The sequence below is a fragment of the Adiantum capillus-veneris genome, chromosome 19 (assembly GCF_014529385.1).
Source record: "Adiantum capillus-veneris isolate H3 chromosome 19, ASM1452938v2, whole genome shotgun sequence".
In the NCBI taxonomy this organism is placed as follows: domain Eukaryota; kingdom Viridiplantae; phylum Streptophyta; class Polypodiopsida; order Polypodiales; family Pteridaceae; genus Adiantum; species Adiantum capillus-veneris.
This window is the reverse complement of record NC_140949.1, coordinates 38,821,958-38,828,322: the sequence shown is the minus strand read 5'-3', so window position 1 is coordinate 38,828,322 and position 6,365 is coordinate 38,821,958. Positions and strand designations below refer to the sequence as shown.

General features: G+C 44.2%; 1 long non-coding RNA gene across 1 annotated transcript; it reads right to left on the bottom strand.

Moving 5' to 3' along the window:
* Nucleotides 1-201: 201 nt before the first annotated feature.
* LOC147433861 (uncharacterized) lies at nt 202-3,763 on the bottom strand. The gene is made up of 3 exons (XR_015185226.1): nt 2,470-3,763; nt 2,059-2,190; nt 202-1,287 (listed from the first exon to the last, which is right to left on the bottom strand). It is a non-coding gene; the product is annotated as an uncharacterized LOC147433861 (long non-coding RNA).
* Between the last annotated feature and the right edge of the window lie 2,602 nt (nt 3,764-6,365).

The following is a 6,365-nucleotide window of genomic DNA, read 5'->3' as shown; positions in this document are numbered from 1 at the left end:
TTCTCACCTTCTACAATCCCATCATCGCATGTGGGTTGTCGACCAAAGGGTCATTCAAATCTATCTCGTGCTCTTGAAGGTCTACAGGTTCATCACTGAGAGAGACTAGCATATTGTGAAGGATACAACAAGCCAAAATGACATTCGTTAGCTTTTGTATATCTGGCGATTTGCTGGTCCCCTTCAAAATCTGCCATGTACACTTTAGTCACGAGAAGGCTCGCTCAACAACTATACGTGTTGAAGACTGCATGAAATTATAGTTTCGATGACGTTGACTAACCATCTCTGGGCGTTGGAAGGGTATCATGAGCCACGGCAACAAGACATATCCTCCATCGCCTACAATGTACTCTGGGAAAGAGAATTCTTGAAACTCAAAGGTTGCACCCCTTAAACGGTCTCCTCCTTGGCAAAGCCTGTACATCCCCAAGTTGCGCAGAACTCTCTTGTCGTTACAAGGCCCTGGCCATCCAATATTCACATCTAAGAAGCGCATGTTTGAGTCCACTATACCTTGCATAATCATGCTATACTTTCCTTAGTGATCGCGCCAAGGCTCACTTTGCTCGTTCCTAGGCAAATCCATATTGATGTGGGTGCAATCTATGGCTCCACAACAATGGGGCAGTCCCCTCAAAGCTCTGAACCCATCCTTTACATCTCGCATCTCTGACTCTGTAGTTGGCCATTTGATAAGATGCCCGCCTTTATGGACTAGGGAGCGCACAAATTCGTGGAGGAATGTTGTGACAGTAGACCTTCCACAACCAAAGGCATTTGCCACGTGGTAGTGCGTGTTTCTAGATGCAATCACCATCACCGCAATTGCCACCTTCTTCTCTACAGTGAATATCCTGCCAGGTAAGTTTCGAAATCTGGTTGGTATGTCTCCTTGTTGCACATCATTGTGGACGAGGTCACTCAAGCTTGTGAAGAGGTCAACAGGAAGCTTGAAAATCTCTCTCCACCGCTCTTCATCTACTCACGCGTAGAACACAAAATGGTTCCACCAATCGATGGAGGAGCGTGGCTTTAAGCACCATCGACCCAGCGCATCATTGATTGGTCCTTCATATCGAGGTGTGCGTTGCGTAGAGCTTGCAGCCCAAAGTGGCAGATATGGGGCAACTTATTCCTCGAACTCCATCTCCTCCTCCTCATGATGCATTGCACTAGTTGATTGGCCATGCAGAGATTCCCACTCATGAAGTAAGACAGACATCAAAGCGTTTATCGATGGAATGGTAGCTTGTAAATGCATTCTGAGATCCATGCCTCTGTGATCTGCGAAAAAAATAAAATTCGAAGTCAGGAAATGAGATCAACTAAGAATTGTGATCCAACAAATCAAAGTTGTTGGGAACGAACAATACAATGCATTCCAATATAGGAAGACCAGCTAATAACATAAATTCAATTTTTTTAAAGATCCTTAACACCTGGCTTTTTGTTGTAGGAATTTCTCATATTTATCTAGCATTTACAGTCCCAGCAAGGCATGGCTTGGTGCACCAGTTTATCCAGCATTACATTGTTTTTTGTCAACAGGACTGTACATTTGAAGAGGCATTCAAACCATGGTTTTTGTAGCAAACGAACAATGTTGTCATTGCCAAAAGCTTATTTGTAAAATAAATTTTGTCATTCAATCTCGTTAATGGCTTTGTTAGCAATGCGAAGAACATTGTTTTTCAAAATTTTATTTCCCTGTCTTTCGATTTTTTTTTTTGCCAATTGATGCTTCTCATGTTTTTGTTCGCAGTTGGGGGAAGGCTGGTTGGCTCACTAGACTCACTGCGAAGTGGGTTAGTGGGTCAAGTAGCCTTTCCCCGAAGAGAGCATGGTGTACCCACTATGGTGAAAACTGAGTGGAGAAGGGGTTCGAATCCCCTGCTCTCTTTTGCAGGTCGCAATGGGATGTAGAAAAAGAACACAAGTACATGCATGCAGGTGATTATTAATCATTTTAAGCATGAGCTGAACTATATGTGTGTGTGGTTGAAGTTGGCAACTAATTTTGAATACTTGTTGGGTTACAGGGAAAGAGGTCAGCACCTGCGAGCCGTGTCATCGTCTTTGTGTGCTGTTGCAATGTGATCAACTGGCAGGGTGGAAGCTTTGTGTTTGGAAACTCGAAGTTAATGCAACTTCCTCCCCGAATTCTCCCACGCCGAATGTATTACAAGCCTGCAAAACATAGCATAGACTACGTACCATGAGTCGTCATTCAATCCGAAACAATGCTCGTGTGTGTGTGTGTCTGAGAGAGAGAGAGAGAGAGAGAGAGAGAGAGAGAGAGAGAGAGAGCCAGGCACTGTAATCGACAGCTAAAATTGCACATATTTATGAATCTGTACCTGTACTATTCTGTGCTCTTGAATTTAGTTGCTAAAGGCATGAATGTATACTGGTATAATTTGTGCTCATCAAGTCAGCCTGTCAGGTGTTTTAAGCATGAATTTGTACCTGTATGTTGTGTGCCTCATGAAAATAGGTCCAGCAAGCAAGATGATCGCCTTTTACTGTAGGGGTTATAGCTCTGGTTGTTGAGAGTGTCTACTGCTCGCTGCTTTTCAATGGCTGCATATTGTTGGTCGTCTTCAACTTCATCTTCATGTACTGCTTGGCTTCATACTCGCGGGCTTTGATATAACAACTCTTTGAGAGTGTCTATTGCTCGTCTTCATGTATTGATTGCTACATTCCAATGGCTTCGTGATTGTGGGCTTTGATATAGCAACTCTATGGTTGTGCAGAGTAGTGCCTTTTGCAGAAGCAATGCTATGGCTAGGCAGGAGTGGCAAAGCTTCAAGAGCGTTGCTATATGAAGCAGTTTGTTGCCTGGTAGTTGGTTGCGTCTACGTCTGGAGCCAGCCGGTAGTCTTTAAAATCATTTTAAATCATTGGCGCTAGGTGCGACCAAGGGTTAGTAGGGGTAGCATTAATGCTCCACTATTTTTTTGGGAACCCCACTAGCCCATGGTGCTACCCTGCTCTTATTAGTTCCCCACAAGGGAGAGCATCGGTCAAAGACTTAAGGCAACCAAAGCGCTCAACCATTGGATTCGAGTCCAAGCTAGAGAAACTCGGGATTCTATCTCAAAAAAAGAAATGATGACCGCAATCTGTGGTTAATTGTGCGCAGCTGGATCAAGACGCCCATCGATTTCTCTTTCGGCTTCGATCTGCATTAGGACCTACAAAGCTCAACTCAGCAGAGTCTCTTCCTCTCCTCTGTGCGGCCCAACATAGCCCATGCACTGATATCGTCAAGCTTCCCGCCTGCAGGCCTCTCTGTCTTGAAGCAGCCCGTCAGAGCCTCGCGTCACCAAATCTGTCTGCGCTGATCTGCTCAGGTCTTAGCCCTGCAACTTGCGATACCTTTCGTCCTGCAAATTTGCTTGTGCAACTGTGCTGTAGCCCAAAGTCTACACCTTTACTGCTCGAACATTACTCGCCAGCCCTCGCTACTGAGAGGTCAATCCCATGCTCGCCTAGCCTCCTTCCTTTTGCTAAAGTTCAAAACTCTCTAGGGGCATTTTCCACGCTGCCAATGCAGCCCTGCCATTCACAGCTAAGGGCATGCTTCTCACGAAAATCCACCTTCGAATGCTCACTCAAGGCAAATGGTGATTACCTGAGCACTTCAAAGGAGAAATTGCTTTCATGGCCAATCAAAGAAATGGTTGCAAATTTTATGCAGCATGTTAATACTATTTGTCTACAAAAGCACAATGAGCACAGGATTAGACAATCCCATCAAAAGGAATAGTAAGACCTTCCCGCACATGATGAGTACACACGTTGGCACACACATAATGTGTACCATTTTTGCAATGCACGAGTGCTATGCGCCATTGACCGAGAAGGACCCATTTTCAACAAATTTGACCAATGATCAAGCACAATATCGACATACCAATGAAGATGAAGAAAACAACATGATGACAATGCATGAAGATAAAGCCAACAACATGAAGACAATAACACACTAATTCTCAACAAATTTGACCAATGATCAAGCACAATATCGACATACCAATGAAGATGAAGAAAACAACATGATGACAATGCATGAAGATAAAGCCAACAACATGAAGACACATAACACACTACAACCACAACAAAATGAAGACAGAGCTAAATTTGACGACGACATCAACAAACAACTTTGTAGATTTGAAGATGGCATCATCAACATATGGCCTCCCGACATCTGGGCCACATACATAAACCTTTTGAAAGCACCACATTTGTATTTTGACCTACCAACTAGTTGCTTACAAATCTCTAGGGGAGGTGCACACTTTGTCCTACACCCAGTGGACAATTCTCTCGGGAGGATGTTGTAAGTTTGGTCTTACACCCAGTTGACAATTCTTTGAGGACACCTTTGTATTTTGGGTGCTACATTTTACTCACCAAAATGATGCCCATATAAACACATGAAAGCTTTGTAAACCCCAAGTTTGGCTTAAGGGGGCATATCTTAGGGTAAGTCCAACTTGTGGCATCACTATGGGAAAGACCTCTAGCCACTTAGGAAAGGATAGATGATCACATGGTCCAACAACAAGAGGATGTAACCTCTCTAGCCAATGTCTTTGAAGCACCAAGCCTATATAAAGGCTACTTTCTAATCAATCAATTGCACTTTGAGTCATATCATTGTGTCTATACTCTCTCTATATGCTCTTAGCATAATCTAACCCTAACCAACACTTTCTAATCCTAGCCCTAATACCATAGTTAAGCTAAGGCTTCACCCTCCATAACCTAATGTTAATCATTGGTGATTACGGATTACGCTTCCACATCGACTAACCCATCAGAGGGGGATGAGAGAGAGACCGAGTCGTTTAAGTCTTTTGGGCGACTTTCTATTTGTTACCCCTTTCAATTTTTGAAATTGAAGGAACACTCTGTGCTTAGCATCTTCTCATATTCTTTAGAGAAAAATAATCCATGATGAGATTCTTGAAAGGGAAACATAATTCATGACTACCAAATATCAAAATCCTTAGCATCCTCTCTTCCATCCATGACCACCAAAATTATGGGCATCAGAATATGGCAGACTATTCAACAACACAAATGCTAGCTCCCTCTTTGCTACCAATACCTCCTATGCAAGGCTATCTCCAAGGTGGTACTCAATCAACTTCTAGTCAAAGTCCAGGGTCATGGGGCATGCAATCTACATCGCCCATCTACGGTATATTAAAAACAGGAATCCTATTGTCGAGCTTTGGATGCAATACAACTTAGCGGCTGTAATATGCAACATGCACAGCCAATCAATGGCATCCAAGTCAACGCACGAAACACAGAATATCGAGCAAATCAAAACTGCACTGCATGGAATGATGACGTGCAACATCTCAGCACACGCACTGTATCTTAACAGTTCCTGTGGTTGCCTGCAGAGGATAGTTGCGCATGACATGCCAATGTGGCATTAATCCCCACTCCCATGGATTTGACGGTCAGGAATGGTCGCCTACGAACCATTCCCGTAATTAGGGCGACCGTGGGAGGATTAACAGGAATGGTCAGTAGGTGCCATTTCCTACACCCTCGACACTAAGTAGCACCCAGCATTAAAGAGGGAGGGGGGGGGGGGGGGGGGTAAGGGGATCGACGGCCTGGAAGTGGACGCAGAAAGGCCGAGGCTGATTAAACCCAGACACGCGAGAATCGAGGCAAAATGGGACCCAAGTTTAGCAAAAAATATGCTCGCCATCGACCCGATTTGAACCCAGGTCCTCGCTTCCAGATTGAGACACATGGGCCAGCGCGTTGTCATAAAATCTAATATCTAACCAACCCAAATGATTTTCTCATATTAAACTGATCATTTAATGTGGGAGAATAAACGGGAACAAGGGCTAGGATATAAACATGTGCTTATAGATCTATTTCAACATGGGGCCAATGGTAATGGGACCCAAATGAGAGATGGTCTATCAAAGAGCAAGGCTAACCAATGGAGCATAAAGACCTTAGGGTTAGCTTCATTGAAGACCTCCAATAGTTAGTGTAAAAGTCCTTTGACCTTAGGTAAGCTAGGGTTGAGCTTGAGGTGGGAACCCGACCCAAGCTTAAGGTGCTTGATGACTGAGATGCTTGATGAGTGAAATGCTTGAGGTGCTTCTCATGCTTGAGATGCTAGGGTTTTGAATTGAGGTAGGAATTGGCCCAAGCTTGAGGGGGAAACCTGGTCCAAAGTTGGATGGCTTGATGTGTGCAAAAGTCAACACTAATCCCTATAAGGAGGGGGCGAGCCCTAGAAGAGGGGGATGCGAGAGAACACCCACACACTCACTCAAGGCAAGCTTGGTACAAAGAAGCAAAAGGGACAC